The sequence below is a fragment of the Bubalus bubalis genome, chromosome 9, assembly GCF_019923935.1.
Source record: "Bubalus bubalis isolate 160015118507 breed Murrah chromosome 9, NDDB_SH_1, whole genome shotgun sequence".
Classification (NCBI taxonomy): Eukaryota; Metazoa; Chordata; class Mammalia; order Artiodactyla; family Bovidae; genus Bubalus; species Bubalus bubalis.
The window spans coordinates 108,867,556-108,888,672 of record NC_059165.1 but is presented as its reverse complement, the minus strand read 5'-3'; the positions used below and the strand labels follow the sequence as shown (position 1 = coordinate 108,888,672).

At 45.0% G+C, this 21,117-nt stretch overlaps 1 long non-coding RNA gene across 1 annotated transcript; it reads right to left on the bottom strand.

The window, feature by feature from the left end:
• Nucleotides 1-7,919: 7,919 nt before the first annotated feature.
• On the bottom strand, nt 7,920-20,890 carry LOC102405958. Its single transcript, XR_329550.4, has 2 exons — nt 18,426-20,890; nt 7,920-15,870 (listed from the first exon to the last, which is right to left on the bottom strand). It is a non-coding gene; the product is annotated as an uncharacterized LOC102405958 (long non-coding RNA).
• Between the last annotated feature and the right edge of the window lie 227 nt (nt 20,891-21,117).

Here is a 21,117-nt window from a genome sequence, read left to right as displayed (position 1 = left end):
AAAGAAAAATACAGAAAAAGGCATAAAGGAGTTTAGATCATGATGAAAAAGTCTAATTTACATGTAATTCAAGTCATAGAAGGAAAGGATCTAGATTGAGGCAGAGCAATATTTGGGGAGATAGTGGCTGGGAATTTTCCAAACCTAACCAAAGACACCAAACCACTGATTCAAGAAAACCACACCAACAGTAAAAGTGAGGGGAAACGACCAAAAAAAAAAAATTTAAAGCAGTTAGAGGAATAAAATTTATCAATACTTCCTTATTGAGAAGAAATTCACATAACATAAAATTAATGATTTTAAAGTGGACGGTGTTGTGTAACCACCATTTCTATCTAGTTTTTAAAAGCTTTAAACATCCCAAAAGGCAGCCCCCTACCCATTAAGTTCTTGCTCCCTAATCCACTCTCCCTTCAGCCCTTGGTAACCACCTCATCTGTCTTCTATCTCCATGGGTATACCTGATCTGGACATTCATATAAGTTGAATCATATGGAATATGTGACCTTTTGTGTCTAGCTTCTTTTACTTAGCATGTTTCAAGGATCATCCACACCATAGTATGCATGTATCAGTACTTCATGCCTTTTTATGGTTGAATAATAGTATAATACTCTGTTGTGTGTGTGTGTGTATATATATATATATATGTCACAATTTGTTCATCCATTCATCTGCTGTTGAACGTTTGGGCTACTTATACATTTTGGCTGTTGTAAATAATACTGCTGTGAACTGGTATACAAGAATCTGTTTGCAGACTCCCCTGGCTGCACAGTGGATAAGAATCTGCCCGCCAATGCAGGGGACACAGTTTCAATCCCTAGTCCTGGAAGACTGCACAGGCCATGAAGCAGCTAAGCCCAGGCACCACCGTCACTGAGTCTGTGCTCTAGAGCCTGCCAGCCGCAGCTACTGCACCTGCGTGCCACGAGGACTGAAGCCCGCACACCCTGGAGCTCGCATGCCGTGACACGGAGCCTGCAAATTACTGAAGCACATGCCCCTGAGCTTGTATGTAGAACCTGTTTGCAGCAAGAAGTTACCACAATGAGAAGCCAGCGCACTTCAAGGAAGAGTAACCCCCACTCGCTGCAACTAGAGACAGCTCGAGCGAAGTAACGAAGACCCGGCACAGCCAAAAATAATAAAGAAGAACCTGTTTGCATCCCTCTTTTTTCGTATACTTTTAAAATTGTATTAATTTTTGGCTCTGCTGAGTCTTTGTTGTTGCAGGGGATTTTCTCTAGTTGCAGAAGGCAAGGGCTGCTCTCTCGTTGCGGTGCCCCAGCGTCTCATGGCAGTGGCTCCTCTTGTTGTGGAGCGCAGGCTCCAGGGCACTCGGGCTTCAGTAGCTGTGGCACGTGGGCCCAGTAGTCGCTACTCCCCAGCTCTTCAGCACAGGCTCAGTAGTTGTGGCATACGGACGTAGTTGCTCCGAGGCATGTGGGATCTTCCCAGATCAGGGATCGGACCCTGCATTGCCCAATGGATTCTTTCCCACTGAGCCACCAGGGAAGCCCTGCACCCCTCCTTTTAATTATTTTACGTTTCTACCTAGAAGTGGAATAGATGAGTCATATGGTAATCCTGTGTTTAATTTTTTGGAGTGAAGTTGCTCAGTCATGTCCCACTCTTTGTGACCCCAGGGACTGTGGCCTGCCAGGCTCCTCTGTCCATGGGATTTACCAAGCAAGAATACTGGAGTGGGTTGCCATAACGTTTTGAGGAAACTCCAAACTGTTTTCTACAGTGGCTGAAGCATTTTATATTCCCACCAGTTTCTCCACACCTTGATCAGGACTTATTATTTTTCTTTTTTAAAAAATTATAGCCAGTTCTGCTGTGTGAAGTAGCACCTGATGGTGGTTTTGATTTGCGTTTCCCTAGTGACTAATGACTGGAGAAGGCAGTGGCACCCCACTCCAGTACTCTTGCCTGGAAAATCCCATGGATGGAGGAGCCTGGTGGGCTGCAGTCCATGGGGTCGCTAGGAGTCGGACACGACTGAGCAACTTCACTTTCACTTCTCACTTTCATGCATTGGAGAAGGAAATGGCAACCCACTCCAGTGCTCTTGCCTGGAGAATCCCAGGGACGGGGGAGCCTGGTGGGCTGCCGTCTATGGGGTCGAACAGAGTCGGACACGACTGAAGCGACTTAGCAGCAGCAGCAGCAGCAGTGACTAATGACATTGAGCATCTGGCCCAATCAGCAAGCATGTGCTTGCTGGCCACTTGTATATATTTTTTAGAGAAATGTCTCTGAGTCCTTTGCTCATTTTTTTAATTGGATTGTCTTTTCGTTGAGTTGTTAGAGTTCTTTATGTCTTTCAGATACCACACCCTTATCAAATATATTATCTGAAAACGTTTTTTTTTTTACCCTTTTTTTAATTGGAGGATAATTTCTTAACAATGTAGCATTGGCTTCTGCTGTACAGCAACAGACATCAACTCTCAGTATGCGTATATCCCCTGCATCTTGCGCCTCCCTCTCACTGCCCCCGTCTCAGCCCTCTAGGTCATCACACAGCACCAAGCTGAGCCCCCTGAGCTCCCAGCAGCTTCTCACTGGTTCTGTTTTACGCGGGGTAGTGCGTCTATAAGTGCCACTCTCTCAATCCGTTCCACCCTCTCCTTCCTCCCACTGTGTCCAAAGTCCATTCTCTACATCAAGATTTTCTTTCCATCTTTCAAGCACAAGTTTTTTATTTTGATGGAGTCCAATTTGTCTTTTTTTTTCTTTCAGTGTGTTTTTATATGTCATATCTAAGAGACCACTGGGAGAAGGCAATGGCACCCCACTCCAGTACTCTTGGCTGGAAAATCCCATGGACGGAGGAGCCTGGTAGGCTGCAGTCCATGGGGTCGCGAAGAGTCGGACACAGCTGAGAGACTTCACTTTCACTTTTCACTTTCATGCATTGGAGAAGGAAATGGCACCCCACTCCAGTGTTCTTGCCTGGAGAATCCCAGGGACGGGGGAGCCTGGTGGGCTGCCGTCCATGGGCCTCACAGAGTCGGACACAACTGAAGAGACTTAGCAGCAGCAGCAGCAAGAGACCATTGGCTACTTCAAAGTCACAAAACTTCCAAGAGTTTTATAGTTTTAGCTCTTATATTTAGATCTTCATCCATTTTGAGTTAACATATGTATATGATGTGAGAGTTGGACTATAAAGAAAGCTGAGTGCCGAAGAATTGATGCTTTTGAACTATGATATTGGAGAAGACTCTTGAGACTCCCTTGGACTGCAAGGAGATCCAACCAGTCCATCCTAAAGGAAAAGAAAGTTTAGTCACTCAGTCGTGTCTGACTCTTTGCGACCCCATGGGCTGTAGCCTACCAGGCTCCTCCATCCACGTGATTTTCCAGGCAAGAGTACTGGAGTGGGTTGCCATTTCCTTCTCCAGATAGGAAATCAGTCCTGAATATTCATTGGAAGGACTGATGCTGAAGCTGAAACTCCAATGCTTTGGTTACCTGATGCAAAGAACTGACTCATTTGAAAAGACCCTGATGCTGGGAAAGATTGAGGGCAGGAGGAGAAGGGGACGACAGAGGATGAGAAGGTTGGATGGCATCACCGACTCAATGGACATGACTTTGGGTAGACTCCAAGAGTTGGTGATAGATAGGGAGGCCTGGCATACTGCGTTTCATGGGGTCGCAAAGAGTGGGACACAACTGAGCTACTGAACTGAACTGAACTGCTTTAAAAATGCAAGGAAGAAATTGCAGTCGTAATTATAAAATATTGAATAAAATAATAACATACCAAAACTTGGGTAATGCAGCTAGAGCTATTTTAGAGGGAAATCTGTGGCTTTCAATGCAAATATTGGAGCAGAAGAAAGGCTAGAAATCAGTGTTGTAAACATTCCTCTCAAAGAATAAAAACAATCAAATAAAGGAAATAATAAAGATCATAAATTAATAGAAAACAGATATCAAGAGGAAAAAAAATCAACCAAGTAAAAGTTGTTTCTTTGAAAAGACTAATGAAACTGACAACATCTGATCATCAAGAAAAGGACCCAAATGACCCATAATAAGGGGGCAAAAAAGAGGACATCACTACAGAGCTTATGTATTAATACACTAAAAATACAAATAATAAATTTCATAAAAGCAGAAAGTAAAATGAGGGTTATTAGGGGTTAGAAGGAGGCGGGGAAAGGGAAGTTGTTGTTTAATGGGTATATATTTCAGATTTGCAATATGAAAAAGTTCTGCAGATGCTTCTCAACAATAAATATAATTAACAGTACTCAACTATACACTTTAAAAGAAAGGGCTTACCTGGTGGCACTATTGGTAAAGAATCTGCCTGCCAGTGCAGGTAGACGTGAGAGACAAAGTTTTGATCCCTGGGTTGGGAAGATCCCCTGAAGGAGGGCATAGCAACCCACTTTAGTATTCTTGCCTGGAGAATCCCCATGGACAGAGGAGCCTGGTGGGCTACAGTCCATGGGGTCGCAAAGAGTCGGACACGACTGAGCGACTAAACACAACATAGATAAGGTGGCTCACTGGTAAAGAATCCTCTTGCCAGTGCAGGAGACGTGAAAGCAGGTTTGATCCCTGGGTTGGGAAGATTCCCTGGAGGAGGAAATGGCAACCCACTCCAGGATTCTTGCTGGGAAAATCCCATGGACAGAGGAGCTTACTGGGCTACAGTCCACGGGGTCACAAAGAGTTGGACACGACTGAAGCAACTTAGCATAAGCACAATACCCTTAAAAATGGCCAAGATGGCAAATTTTATGCTATGTTTTTTACTATAATAAAAAAATCAATAATAAAAGAGTATCATGGCAACTTGTGGTAATAATCTCTAAAATTGAAATGAACAAGTTCCTTGAAAAATACTAAGTACCAAAACTGACACAGAAGAAACAGGAAATCTGAAACAGGAGATCTAAATTCTCTGAATTTATTACTGCTGCTGCTGCTGCTAAGTCGCTTCAGTCGTGTCCAACTCTGTATGACCCCATAGACGGTAGCCCACCAGGCTCCTCTCTCCCTGGGATTCTGCAGGCAAGAACACTGGAGTGGGTTGCCATTTCCTTCTCCAATGCATGCATACATGCTAAATTGCCTCAGTCGTGTCCGACTCTGTGCGACCCCATGGACAGAAGCCCACCAGGCTCCTCTGTCCACAGGATTCTCTAGGCAAGAATACTGGAGTGGGTTGCCATTTCCTTCTCCAGAATTTATTACTACACCTAAGTAATAAAGTCATAGTTTAAACTCTTCCCTCAGAGAAACACTCCAGGGGTAAGAGATTAAGAGGTACAAACTGCTATGTATAAAATAAGATACAAGGATATAGCATATGGAACACAAGGAATATAGCCAGCATTTTATAATAACTTTAAATGGAATATAATTATAAAAATATTGAATCACCATGTAGTATACCTAAAACTAATATTATATATATTATATTATGAATGTTATAATATCAGACTATAATTTTTTAAATGATTTTTTTTAATTTGAACTCTAGACCTAGATGGTTTCACTGGTGAATTATTTATAATATCTCATGAAGAAATAAAACAATCCTACACAAATTTATCCAAAGAATAGAAAAAGAGGAACAAACTAAGTTCCTCATTGCAGGGCTCAAGTCCTGCAATGAGACCAGCATAACATTAACACCAAGCATGACTAAGACATTACAAAAAGGAAAATTACAAGTTAATTTATTTTATCAATATAGATACAAATATTCCAAATAAAATATTAGCTAAATGAATTGACAATATATAAGTAGGAAAAATTACAGCCAAGTTAAATTTGTTAAAAAATATAAGGTTGAAAATCTGTGGTATTCAACACATTAACAGAATGAAAGTGAAAAGTCATATTTTTATCGTAATAAATACAGAAAAGGCATTTGCTGAAATTCAACACCCATTCTTCCTTATCTAATAGAGTATTCTTCACTGATAAAAAACTAGATGGTAAGACTTTTTATAAAGGTATGGTAATTAAGATTGTGAGGTATTGATGCAAGGATGGACGTATAGCTTAATAGTACAGGATATGGTCCCAGAACAGCCATGCATTTATGGACACTTGGTCATATGAAGGTAGCACTGTATAGTAGTGAGCATGAGAATGGTCTTTTCAATCAGTGGTTGTACATCAGCTGAATATAAAGAAAAGCAAAAGTCACTCAGTCCTGTCTGACTCTTTGAGACCCCATGGACTATACAATCCATGGAATTCTCCAGGCCAGAATACTGGAGTGGGTAGCCTTTCCCTTCTCCAGGGGATCTTCCCAACCCAGGTCTCCCACATTGCAGGCAGATTCGTTACCAGCTGAGCCACCAGGGAAGCCCAGGAATACTGGAGTGGGTAGCCTATCCCTTCTCCAGCAGATCTTCCCAACCCAGGAATTGAACCGGGGTCTCCTGCATTTCAGGCAGATTCTTTACCAGCTGAGCTACCAGGGAAACCCTATAACAAGAAAGTGATTCTTAATTCCTACTTTACACCATACTCAAAAATGAATTTGAAGTGGAACATAGATCTAAATGTGGAAAGTAAAACAATGGAGCTTCTGAAAGATAAAACAGTATCTTCAAAGCCTTGGGATAGGCAGTTTCTTACATAGGAGTCAAAAGAGGACTAACCATAAAATTAAAGATAGATAAATTGATCCACACTAAAAGTAAGAAATTCTGTCATAATACACTATTTTAGAAGAAAACCTATAACATTTATACCAAAGTAATAAGTAATATTTATATATTACTTACATAAATTCATGACAAAGGACTCACTCAGAATAAAGGAAAAGACTGACAACCTGATAACAAAATGAGCAAAAGAAACATTTCAGGATGAGCAAGATATACAAATAGCCTAAAAACATATAAAAAAGTGCTCATCCTTTTTAGTCATCTGCTGCTAAGTCACTTCAGTCATGTCCAACTCTGTGTGACCCCGTAGACAGCAGCCCACCAGGCTCCCCCGTCCCTGGGATTCTCCAGGCAAGAACACTGGAGTGGGTTGCCATTTCCTTCTCCAATGCAGGAAAGTGAAAAGTGAAAGTGAAGTCACTCAGTCGTGTCCAACTCCTAGCAACCCCATGGACTGCAGCCCACCAGGCTCCTCTGCCCATGGGATTTTCCAGGCAAGAGTACTGGATTGGGGTGCCATTGCCTTCTCCATTTTAGTCATCAGGGGATATAAATTAAAACCACAATGAAATACCACTATATACCCACCAGAACTGCAACACTTTTTAAGTCAGAAAAATATCAAGAATTAGTGTAGATATAGAGCAACTGGAGTTCTTAGCCACTGCTGGGGATAAAAACTGGTGCAGCCACTTTGGAAAACCGCCAGTATATACATCTACCTAAGACCCAGCCATTTCACCCCTAGATTAAACTGAAGAGAACTGGATGCACATGTGTGCAAGAGATACATAAAAATGTGTGTGTGTGTGTGCTAGGTCACTTCAGTCGTGTCCAACTCTTTGCAGCTGTGTGGACTGCAGCCCGTCAGGCTCCTCTGTCCATAGGATTGTCCAGGCAGGAATACTGGAGTGGGTTGTCATGCCCTCCTGCAGGGGCTCTTCCTCACCCAGGCAAGTCTTCTACATCTCCTGCATTGGCAGGCAGGTTCTTTACTGCTAGCGTCTCCTGGGAAGCCCCACACAAAAATGTTTCTAACAGCAATATTCATAATAGCTGCCAATGGAAACAATGCTCATGTCCATTAATAGAAGACTGGGGGACTGCCCTGGTGATCTAATGGCTAAGACTCCAAGCCACCAATGCAAAGGCCCAGGTTCAATCCCTGATCAGAGAACTGGATCCCACATGTCACAAATAAAAGATCTCCTGCCACAGCTAAAAATCCCACATGCCACAATTCAGACACAGTGCAGATTAAAGAATAAAAATCTTCTATTTTAATTTTTTTTAAATAGAAGATTAGATAAATAAATTGTGGGGCAGTCATACCATGGAGTATTACACAGCAACAAAAGTGAACAAACTACTGCTGTATTCAATGACAGATGAATGTCACAACATAATATTGTCTGAAAAAATCCAGGCATAAAAGAATATATACTCTGTTTCTATTCATGTAGAATTAAAAACAGGCAAAACTAAACCATGGTCTGAAAAGTCTGAATTGTGGTTTCCTTCGGAGAAGCCCTGGTGACTGGGATCAGTAGAGGTCCTTGTAGAGTGCTGGTAGGGTTCTGGTTCTTGACCCAGTGATTTCACGGGTATCTCCTCTGTAAAAACTCACCCAGCTGTAAACTTATACACTGTGCACATCTGTATACAGGTTATACCTCCATTAACAGCTTACTTAGTGACATCATGTCGCCGATAATAAGAATCAGTTAATCAGTAAACAGGGTGTTTCCAGGTGTTGAAAAATTTACCATGCTTTCTTGGCAAAGCCAGAATCATGCTTTTCTCTAAAATTCAGCTGCTTGTGTGTTCCTCTCTTGATATTTTATTTTTCTCAAGCAAACTGGTTAATAGCTGGGTAGATTACTAAGTAAATTCTGACCCATGGTTTATTACCAAAGATTTGGTGTCAGCTGATCAATACACTAACATAAAAAACTTAGGTCATTTCCACTTCTGGAGGCTTTAGTTCTTCCTGCAGAGCAGAAAATTTCCTCTTTTCTCGGTGTCTTTTGTTTTCTTTTTTAAATCTTTAAGCTTTAAGCCCCGTTGGACTGTGCAGATTCTTCTGAGCACTGAGACTCAGCAATCAGAGATCAAATATCCCATCTCTTACTTGGGACTCGTCTTAAGAGGTCTGCTTATACAGATGGCACGCATCTTTTAATTCATCCCAGTTTTTTAAATACAGAAGTTTTTAATAAGGAAAGTTAAACAAGAAGAAGTGATCATGAAATGCTTTCATTTAAAACTATATATAATATCTTTCCTCTCCTCCCTGTCCATCATATCATTTAAGAAATAAGAACAAAGTTACAGCAATTATAATACCTTATTTCAAGACTCAAAGAGCTGTAGTAATCAGGACAGTGTTGTATTAGTGTGAAGATGGACAAATGAGGACTTCCCCGGTGGTCCAGTGGTTAAGAATCCACCTTCCAATGCAGGGGACATGGGTTCAATCCCTCCTCGGGGAACTAAGACCCCACATGCTGCAGGGCAACTAAGTCTGCGCGCCACAGCTAGAGAGCCCACATGCCCCACCTGCTGAGCTCAGGAGCTGTGGGGTCACGTGCAGCAGATGCAGGAAGCCTGCGTGGCACAGTGAGAGGCGTGGCACAGTGAGAGCACCTGCACGCCGCAACAAACCCCCACGCGCCACCACCGAGACCTGCCACAGCCAAACAAACGAATCAACTGCCCAGAAAAAGACCACACCGATTGATTGATGGATTTTCTTTTTTTTTTTTTCCACCTTTTTAAAAAAATTGGAATATAATTGCTTTACAATGTTGTGTTAGTTTCTGCTGTACAATATTATGAATCAGCCATATGTATACATATTATTTAGAGATATGGATCAGCTCACAGTGGCTGTCTGAGAAAGGACTGGAAATTACTGGTCTTAACATGTATAGAGCTAATCATGTAAAGGAACTTTGATATAGACAGAAACTTTTTCATGCATTCTGACCTGTCAGTCTGCCCAGCTGATGACCCTGTACCCTCTCCTACCTCCACTGGCCTGCTTAGCTCAGAACAGAAGCCTTCAAATGTATAAGTGGAATCTTTTTAAGAGCACCAGGCAGCTTTTGCTGGAAGACCTCCAGTGGTTAATCTCTTGGGGATCCAAGCACCGACATTAATATATTTAAAGTGTGCTTACACTGAGGGATGTCTGTATTCTTTTCATAAGAGCCCAAAATGGACATGTTTGGGAAAATGTGATGCTTTGAAGATAATCCACATTCTTTTCCTTCAAGCCAGGTGGGGAGTATAGACCTGACGACCTATTAAGTCCATTTTTCTTGCTCCTTTTCCAGGTGGTCACTTCTTTCATCGGAACTCTCTGTCGCCTCGAAGCCTGGTGTACGAAAGTGAATTCTCCACAATCGAACCATCTTTGGACATGTATGATGAGAACAAAACCTGATTTTTTTAAGTGGACCGTCACTTCCCTTTGATTTATGGTCGCCTTTCTTGTTTTGTATTCTTCTGTCAGTGTCCATTTCGGGAGAATGGCAATGCTTTCCAGGCACAGGTTGGGGCTCAGGGTTACAAAGTCCCCCAGGGTGAGGCTTTGAGGGCAGCTTTATTGCCCAGGTGGCCTCACGGCATGGAAAACCTCTCCAAAGCTGGCCACTGAACATGGGCCCCGAGAAGCCTGGCTGTTTCCAGAGAAGAGGTGGGGCCCAGGGGTTAGGATTGCTTTGCCAATGGGCTCTGAATAATCACATGCTATTCTGTGTTGGTGACGCTGGGGTTTTTAGATAACTTTTGTGCTCCCCACTCATAAAGCTACTAAAGCTTAACGGCACTGCTTCCCACGGGTGCAGGGCACACGTTGCTGCTTCGTGGACTGCTCTGTATCTTCCTGTCTCTGACTTTACTTCCTGTTAAAGGGCCTCCTTCTAAGGCTTCCTAATAGAAAGCCTCGTCTTTTGTTCCTCCTCTGAGGCTGACCCCGAGCGCTGCAGCAGAGCCGCAGGCTGTGCGGGGTGGGCAGCTGTTCATGTTGTTGCTAGCCCCCCTAGTAGAGCGTGGCATAAGGTGAGCAGTGCTCCTGTGACCACTGAGACATGGAAGGTCTTGTCCCCGCGGCCAGTGGACCTGTCTTCTTGGCAACTGCTGAGGGGTATGGGGAGGGGGTGCTCAGGAGGCCAGCTGGGCATGGTGACCCCTGGGTGACGGCCAGTGGTTGTCAGAATCAAAAAGCTCGGAGTGCTTTCTTGAGAAAAACCAACCACCTCCTTGCTGTGAGATACCACATAAGCACCCCTCTTGAGTCTACCTGCCCAGCCCAGTCCCCTCCCGTCAGCCTCAGCTGAAGCACGAGGCAGGCCCAGGAGCTCACGGCATTGCGGACATCAGAGACACGTGTGTTCTTCCCACGTTCAAGCTAACGTCTCAAGAAACATGTATCTCCAGAGTGCGCCCCACACAGAACCACAGGGAGCTAACTGATAAAAGTGACTGCGCATCCTTTCTGCTCAAGAACACTCCATAGTTCAGCCTGTTCTCCTACGGATATGAGCTACATAGAGATGTACCTGTAAACCCGCAGCTCCTCGTGTGAGACTGGTCACTTCAGTTTCATGTGCCTGGAATGTGATCCAGCAGCAAGCCACGCAGACTTGCCCTGTTATTCGTATTGACTCTGTAGGACAGAGCTTGAGGGGAACACTTGCCATTTCTCCTGTGAAGCTGGCTTCTCCTGCTGTGATGTGTTGCTCAGATGCCTCAGACACAGTGGTGCCTGGAACGCAACGCCTCAGAGAATCAGGGTGCGGCGTCACCTCCGAGTGACCAGCAGCATGCTATCATTTGAGGCGGGAGCAGTGCAGAGTTAACAGCTTTTTCTTTTGAGCTTTAAGCAAGGGCTTTTATTTGGTTTTCCTTTGTACTCTAGTCTTTGTACTATAAAAATATTTTTGATAAACAGTTCCAAGAGAGTACTGTTTAGAAAGACGGGTCTGCCCCCTGGCTTTACAGTGAGAGAATGTGTCTCAAGGAGAGCAGAACTTGAAATCAGAGGTTCCAGACACGCACCTGTGTTAGTGTTTCGTCTGGCCATCTTCCAGCGAAGGTGGCTCAGTTCTGACCATGTTGTCACTACCATGACCTTGTTTTCCTGAACCAGAACTTAGATCCCAGTGGAGCGTCTTCTGATTTGTGCATTATGAAAGCATATATGTTAAATTTCACTCCAGACATGCCTTTACTGAAAAGAAATGAAATTACTTGAGAAAAAACTAAAAATGTAGACCCTAAAAGTCTGCCTATTCATATAATATTTGAATTTCTGGTAAATCTAGGGCACACATCCACTGTCAAATAACCAAAGAGGCATTTCTTACGAGGAAATTCTCTCAGAATAGTGCTTCAGATCCCAACTCTTTCCTAAAACTCGGGGCCACTTTCCTACTCAGCTACAGAATGTCCTGCCTTTGTTGGGAGAGACAGTAACTTCTCCGGGAAGGTCATATCTTCCAGGAATAGGGACGGTAGCATTTTTTGTCCCAAACAACACGTTGTCTCTTTGCTGCAGCTGTGCCAAGGGGAAATCCTCTGTCTAGCCTCCACGCCACCCCCAGGGATCCTGGCAGAGGACGGGACCCCAGGCTGCTTGCAGAGAATGCACTTCTCACTATAGGCAGTCCTGCCCTGAGAAGCCTGAGGTTCGGGGAGCAGAGTGTCTTGGAAAGTTGGGGTGTAGAGACGTGTTTCTGCCCTGTATCTCAGTTTTTGCCAGTCTTACAGCTGCAGTGGTTATTAGCCAGGAATGATATGATAATCTCTGATTGTTTTTTGTGAGTTTGGGGGGAAGGGGGCAGAGAGTACTATTCGAAGAGTGGGAGGGGTAGAGGAGTGAGCTTCTTACACCACAAACCCTCTGACCCTTCAGGAGACTGCTCTGAGCTGAGCCTGGCTCCCAGTGCTCCCTCTGTAAAGGCGGGCGTGGCCTCCACCCTGTCTCCGGGCCACGCTGGGTGAGAAGCCCGCAGGCACCACAGGCCAAGTGTGGAGCCGGGCCCGCAGCAGCCACATCCGTTAGCTGATCTGTGAGGAGCTGGGTTGTGACAGGTACAATGCAAACTTGACCATTTGGTGGTTTTTAACTTCCTAAGGGAAGAACTGCCCAAAGCCCTGCTTTCTTTTCAGGAAAGAGGGAGAGAGCAGAGGCGCTTGGTCCAATAACAGCCAAGCTGTCCACAGTACAAGGGCTAGGCTTGGTGGTGTGCGTGGGCAGCGTGTCTATCCAGGGCTGCCCGCCTCTGCCCTCTCAGGGGGAGACAGGCTTTACCACCGGGAGCTTGTCTTGACAAAGTCTGGTGAGTCCCACTTTTGAAGAAAGGCCTGGCCCAGAGGAGTGTCACGACACACGTCCCTGAACACCCTGATGTAGACTGATGCACCAATCTGAAGCTGACAGCCCAACTTCTGAAAGGTGGGGCTGCAAAAAGTTTAAGCAAAATAGAATAACTAAATTTGACTAACTTTATATTTACTGTGGGCTTTGTAAGCTCTTCTCATATTTTAATACCCCTCACATCCAGTTCTTTTCTTGACTTATGTGTTATATGAAACTGGTTTTAATGGAGAAAAATCAAAATGTTATCTTGCTTGGTGTTTGCCTTTATCATCTGAGTGGTGATTCTGCAGGAAAACAAGGAGATGGTGTTAATATCTGGTCACCTGTGACAATGGTTGGTGCTCATAAACTTCATGAAACAAAAGCACCATTTCCAGGAAGCAGCATTGAGGGAAAAGGTAGGAAGTTCTCACTAGGTGCCAAACACATACATAGGGAGTTACAGTGAATCCAGTGATCATTAGGCTGTTACTAAAACTGGCACATTATCAGCCAGCTGAGATGTGAGCCCAAATGCAATGGTGGTGAATGATGAAGAGGTTTCAGGGCGTAGATGGAAGGGTGTGGTGCAGCTCAGGACCCCCACCAGCAGGACCTGTGGTCGCTGAGGATGCCATGCAGGCCAAGGGGCTGAGACCAGCAAGGCCTTGGGTTCACCTCCTGGGAAGGGAGAGCTTTGCTGTGGGGAGGGCCCACATCTCAGCTTTGCAAAGAGGAGGAGCTGGGAGGGGGCGGGGTGAGCCGGGTAGGCCTGCGGTGCCTGGGTGCTGGCATCTGGCTGAGAATGGGGGAGGAGGGAGTCCTCAGATTGAATCGGAAGCCTAGCGCTGGTCTCAGTGACCCAGGGGGTTGGTGGGACACAGGGGGAGAGAGACATGGGGACAGCTTAGATCTGAGGGCTGGCAGGACCTCTAGGGGAGGCACAGAGATACAGCCCTGGACCTCAGGCAGAGGTGTGGGGAGGCAAGGGTGGTCAGGGTGTGGCTCCACTGGGCATCAGAATACTGGGAAGCTGTGTTAAGTGGACACATTACCTAGAGCTGCCAAAGTAGGCACCATGTCAGCCAGTCCTCGCGTGCCCCAAATCTCTCCCTCCCCTCCTTCCCACACACACTCACTGGGGTTAGAGTCTCCTAAAGTGGGTACAGACAGGCCTGGGGGTCCTAAGCTAAGCTCAGACAATGATGGAAGCCAGAATAGGGCGAAAATTGCCCACTGATTTGAGAACCAGGACAATGACATTTGAGGACAGAAGGGGCTACAGACAGCAACTGACTTAGAAAAAACCACTGAGCAGAACTTCCCTATTCAAGAAAAGCGGTAAGAAGAGAAAAGTGGCAGTCACTTCACTGCTGCGCCAGGAGAAGCCTCACTAATGCCCAGAGATGGGGTTTGGGGTTATTAAACTCAGAATTCACTCCCAACTCCATATATGGGGCAACTGCTATGACATCCACAGCTTGAAATAAGCGTCTTCCCCGTTAAAGACAGTTGTTAAAAGTGAGATGCGTTGACGTTTGCCTTTTCTTTTGGCCTTGTTGGTAAAGCACTCCAAAGTCCATTTGGAAAAGGATGAAATGAATGTCATGTTCATGGAACATCCATGGATGTGGTTAAGATTCTTTCAGCAGGACTGGAGCACGCCTTAAAGATTTTAAGTTTTGTTACAGAGAAAATTCAGGGAAAAAGGCTACAGAGGTAAGGTGCCTGTGTTTCCTTCATGAAATTGTGCTTTTTTTTTTTTTTTTTTTTTACTGTCCTACATAGCAGCAGGAAAAACAAAGCTTGCTGGTTCCCACAACCAGAGGAGGAGGGTTCCTCCCACAAGAGGCCATGTCCCCAGCTGGCCAGCCCCTATCACTCCTCTGGGAGTCAAGTCAGGAAGTTTGCCCTCTTTCTTAGGGGTGCCCTGAAAGATCCCCAAAGGCTGAACCTTGGAGAAGAGTCCAGTGGGTCTCCAGTGGACATGGGGTAAAAGCAGTCCCTGAATTCTCCAGAGCTGCATCCCGCTAGCCTTCAGTGATCACAGAGGAGAGGCGATGCTGTTGGTCTCGAGTGCTAAAAGAACAACATATTTGCCCAAGACTTGACTCTCATGGTCCCACAAGGCCCTGGGAGGCTCCCGGTTCATAACTTGGAACTTAACTGGGGTTTTGCCTCTTGCAGTTCACAATAGCCCAAGCCATTTTTTTCTTCACTTGGACTTGCTGGAGAGAAAGATACTTTGTGACAAACAGAAAACAAAGAGACTCTGAACTTCACGCAGACTTGAGTATCAATGTTTCAGAAGGATTCCGTGCTGCTGGAATCACTCAGGCCTCTGTCCCAGGTCTCCTAGTTCCTCCCACTGGATCACGCACATGCATGTCCACAAAAAAACAGAGGTCTGAGGTGACACAGACCCGGCTCAGCAGCCTGAAAGGAGTAACTTTCTCAGAAACGGCAGGCTCAGCGGCAGCAGCCAGGGCATGCCTACTCAGGCCGACGGTGGCGTCCAGCTCAGCTGTAAGCACCTTTACAAACCGCACCCCTTCTTCTTCTGTGGAAGGGCCAAGAGATGGAGGATGTCATTAGCACCCTTTTAGCAGCTGCAGTGGGGTCTTGATCCGCTGGGACACAGCTTCTAGGGTCACCCACTCATTTAATGCTGGCCCGAAATGGCTCACTTCTCACCAGTCCGCTATAGTCCACTTGGGCAGGACTGTGTGCAGGCAAGAGGCGTGCTGGTCATCTGGGAAGTCTGACTAGCTTTCATCAGCTCCTTACCCCTCAGGTGATAATCACTCTCTCCAGCTCTTAGCAACTTAGAGCTATCAGCATCTGTGGAGAGTTACAGATGATTGTTCTGAGCTATTTTTACAAATTTAACCCAACACAAAGTGAATTCTAATTTGCTGTAGGAATTATCCTTCATCCATAATTATGTCCAGGTATATTTACACTTGGAGAAGAAAATGGCAACCCATTCTAGTATTCCTGCCTGGACAATTCAATGAACAGAGGAGCCTGGCAGGCTACAACCCATAAGGTAGCACAGAGTTGGACATGACTGAGCATGCACACACATACACACATCTACACTATGTGATATTAAAGGCGTTTTCTAGTGACTGGGCAGTACTGAGCCAAGATGTTTGTGGAAACAGAAGAGGTGGAGTAGGTAGGCCATCACGTCTCAGGCCATTTCTTTCCCAGCTGAGCAAGCTGTTCCTAAGCAGAAAGACTCACTGCCTACTGCCTACCAGCATGCCACAGGACCAGGCCAGTGGGTGTGACCAGCGCCAGAGTCCCACCTCCTCTGCTAGGTACCCAGCCTGAGATGACACATGCCATCCTAGAGAGAAGTGAGAGGGTATCATGTCCATTCATTCCCTGGCAGCCCAGGCCTGTCTTGCTGACCCAGTTGGAGGAGCGGCACCCTTGGCCCAATCTTAGGGCCAGAAGCTGGTGTCTTGGGCTGAGAATGGAAAGCAGGGTCCACTTCTGAGTGGCAGTGACTCTAGCTAAGGAAACTTGACCCAGTGATTATAAAAACAGGAAAAGACTCCAAGCTAGGAAATGCTATTTGGAATATGGGGAACCCCATCATCTAATAGAACAATCCTGTTCCTAAACAAGAGGAGATGTTGGTCCAAGTCCTAGGCCACATAGGTCACAATTGTTTTTTTTTACCTTCAGTAGCTTTTATACTCATGTTAAAGTTAGCACTTTCATATTTCGGCCATTCAAAGAGCTCAGCGCCTCTTCCTCTGAGTTTCTGCAAACTATGCACAACATCTCAGAGGGTGGCATACAAAACTATTTTTCTAACTATAGCACAGGTAGTTTGGGGTGGGGGAGGCTTGGGATATACCTACATGTAGCCAACGACTTATTTCCCCACCTTGAGGGATGAAAGGGAGACTGTATACCTGAGTTTAATTCGCCATTGGATCTCTTGTACCAGAAAAAAACACATATCAAATATCCAAGAAGTAAAATTGATCATTAGCTTAATCTGGGGACTCACTATAAGGAAGGGTCACTTTGACTAGAACACAGATACCTACAAATACAATGTGAGCTGATTTCTTGGCAACCTTTAAAATGTTCTGGGCAGCACAACTTCTAGGTCCGTACAGTTGATGTAAGTATAATTAAGTAGTGAAATTGTATGGTATATACCTATATGCCAATAGTGTATACCTGTATGTGCAGGATTTGCTAATATAACCATTTCAATAAAAACTTATTGAAAAAGATGCATTGGCCACATGGAGTGCTGTTGGTGGAAACCTGTATCAGTGAGGACTCTCTTGGTTGCAAATGACTGAAACCCCAACCCAAACTGGCATAAGTAAAAAAAATAGTATGGTGTTTCCCAAACGCTAAGTCAAAAAAAGTGTAGTGTCTCCCAAAAGCTAAAATGCCATGAGTATGCATATATCACTTATGGAATGTTTTGGCCCTCAAATACTGAAACCAGGACACATCTGCTAGTTATAGCCTCGTTCGCACAAGAGCTGGTCTGCCTCCCCAGGAGACCAGAATGGTATCTCCTTGACCCTGATTGGCTTGGTTGGAAGCACATGGCCATCACCAAACGAGCCACTGTGGTCACAGAGGTAAAATGTGCCATTAGCCAAGGCCAGCATTGGCTCTTCTTTGGCAGCCACGAGTGCATTCAGCTTCACCTGAAAGGAGCTGAGAGTTGAAAGACGTGGTTGCCACAGCAAAATAATGATGCTATACAGGAAGAAATGGATGTTGCGGCAAAACCAGCAAATGTCCAATACATGTAGAAAAGAGTTGGAACCGGGAAGGTGTGGACATTAATACTACTTCCGCACTTATTAGTATGAAATTGGCAAATCACCTGTCTGGATTTCAGTTTTATCTCTTTAATACTGACCTCAAAATACCTATCTTCTAGGGTAAATGAGGGGAGAAGGCAATGGTACCCCACTCCAGTACTGTTTCCCGGAAAATCCCACGGATGGAGGAGCCTCGTGGGCTGCAGTCCATGGGGTCACTAAGAGTCAGACACGACTGAGTGACTTCACTTTCACTTTCCACTTTCATGCATTGGAGAAGGAAATGGCAACCCACTCCAGTGTTCTTGCCTGGAGAATCCCATGGACAGAGAAGCCTGGTGGGCTGCAGTCCATGGGGTCGCACAGAGTCGGACACGACTGAAGTGACTTGGCAGGCAGCAGGGTAAATGAGTGGGGATTGGATTTAAAATAATGAAAGAAGTAGGCTTAAGATCATATATCCAGTTACAGCTCAACAATTAAAACGACAATGTTATATTAAAATGGACAAAGACTGAATAGACATTTCTCTAAAGAAGATATACAAATGACCATCAAGTACATGAAAAGATGCTCTCTCACCATATCTCACTGTGCGCACTGTTGCTGAACCCATGGTAGGCAAGGCACGAACTAAGAGGCTGAAAGAAAGTGCGGGGAGCTGTAGGAACGGCAGATGCGTTTCTTCTCTCCTGGCTGGCGCAGCAGCCGTAGCAGCAGACAGGGCATGACATGACCGCACACCACCACAAGGGCTTTCCAGCTGGAGCTTATACGTGCTTACAGAACAAAAGTAGCCTATGGCCAAGCGAGTACCTTGTGACACGCCTGCACAGTGCCTTAAATGACTCAGCTGTTACACAATAATTATTATTACAAAATGTGGGGCAAGAGTGAGAGAGCCAGGCTGAGAGAACCTGACCACAGCCATCTTGGCTAATTTGCTCTTTCCCTATGCTTAATATCATAAACCACTAGGGAAATGCAAGTCCAAACCACATGAGATACTACTTTATATCTACTTGGTGGCTATAATAAAAAACATAGTAACAAGTGTTGACTAGATATGGAGAAACTACAACCCTCACACATTACTGGTGGGAATGTGAAATGGTGCAACTGCTTTAGAGAACAGTTTACAGTTCCTCAAACACATAGCTTTATCATATGGTCCAACAATTCTACTCTTCTGGGTCTACCCAAGAGAACTGAAAACATGTTCACCCAGAAACTTGCACACAGATGTTCATAACCGTGTTATCCATAACAGCCAAAAAGGGGAAATAACCCACATGTCCATCAACGGGTACATGGCTAAATAAAATGTGGTATATATAAGCAATGGAATATTATTCAGCCATAATAAAGAATGCTAAAACACAGATGAACATTGACTCCATTACAGTAAGTGAAAGAGGCAAAACACAAAAGGCTGTATGAACCGTATGACTTCCTTTATATGTGTCTTCCCGCTCATACTGGTCACTGAACCCAGGGTAGATCAGGCGCGACAGGGGAAGCTGGAAGAAGACTCGAGGAGCCGCGGGGACTGCAGGCGTGTTTATTCTCTCCGGGCATCGGCAGCCGGGAGTCTTCAAAGACTACTGATAAACTACGACAGACAAAAGCGGCCTACGGCCAAGGAGGCGTGCAGGCCCAGTGCTACCAAGGTCAGCATCATCGTTGTTTACAGAACATAAGGTATGAGGCTGTGACGGTCACAGGCTGTGTTGTCAGTCACCCTCTCCAAAATATGAAAAGTCCAGAATAAGCAAAATTATAAGGATACAGATAGACTGATTTCTGGGGGTGGGGGGTGGAAGGGGTTGGGGTATAAGGAATGATTGCCAAGAGCTAAGAGGTTTCTTTTTGAAATGATGAAAATATCCCGGAATTCTGCTGCTACCTCCCAGCCTAGCGTGCTGTGCTCTCTGCCTGTTCCCATCAGGGCTTTGCCTTCCTCCTGGCGTCAGATTCCCTCCTTCACAGACAGTGTTTACAGTCACACAACTTTGGGAATATACTAATCCCTGTCTTGTGAATTTCACAGCAGTGAGGTTTATGGGAATGTGAATTCCATCTTTGATATTAAGGGAGGAAAATGAAGTAGGCTTAGCACATTCTAAGTGCTCAATAATTTTTTTTTTCCTTCTCATAAAGACTAGTTCTCCAAAGGTGGTCTCCAGATTAGCAGCATCAGTATCACCTAGGAGCTTATGAGAAATGCAAATACTCTGAGGTGGGGCCCAGCAATCTGCTTTAACGAGCCCTCCAGGTGATACTGGCGCACACTCAAGCAGCTGCACCATTGCACCTTCCCACCAGTAATGTGTGAGGAATGAAGGCACAAAATAACCCTTTACCTCCCTCAGGGGGTTAACAACTACAGTTGACCCTGGAACAACACAAGTTAAGGGCACCTACCCTTTGAGAAGTTGAAAAATCTGAGCCTAACTTAATGGCTCTCTGAATCCAAGGTTCCCCTCTATCTACACTTTTGCATCTGAGGATTCATGCAACCACCAATCATGCAGTACTGGTAGTGTTTAAATATTTTTTTAAAAATGAGAATATAAGTGGACCAGTGCAGGTCAAACCCTAGTTGTTCAAAGGTCAACTGTACTACCAAATTCTTAAGGGTAGATTACTTTCCAGAAAGTACAACACAGATCAGTTTAAGCTTCCAAGGTCTTAAAACAGGCCTCTGCATTCTGGAAGTTGGTTCAGATTCTCAAGCAATATTTCAGAAGACTTAATCACTCTGGCTGTTAACCATAAAACTACCTATTCATACCTATATCTATTCATATTAATATTAGATTCTTAAATGCCAGTGATAGACACCCAATTCAAAACCACCTTAAGCCTCTATGAATGATTCTAAAGTGCCCCCCTTCCCTCTGGCTTCCTGCAGGACTCTGGCAGCCTAGTCCAGCAGATACTGCATCCCGTTTAGCCCTGGTGGCTCAGCAATAAAGGGATCTTGCAAGCAGATTCTGGGGGTCTCCTGCCTTGAAGGCAGGAGAATCTGCCTGCAAGTCAGAAGACCCCAGTTGGATTCCTGGGTCAGGAAGATCCACTGGAGAAGGGATAGGCTACCCACTCCAGTATTCTTGGGCTTCCCTTGTGGCTGAGCTGGTAAAGAATCCGCCCACAATGCAAGTAGACCTGGGTTGGGCAGATTCCCCTGGAGAAGGGAAAGGCTACCCACTACAGTATTCTGGCCTGGAGAATTCCAGGGACTATATATAGTTCATGGGGTAGCAAAGAGTTG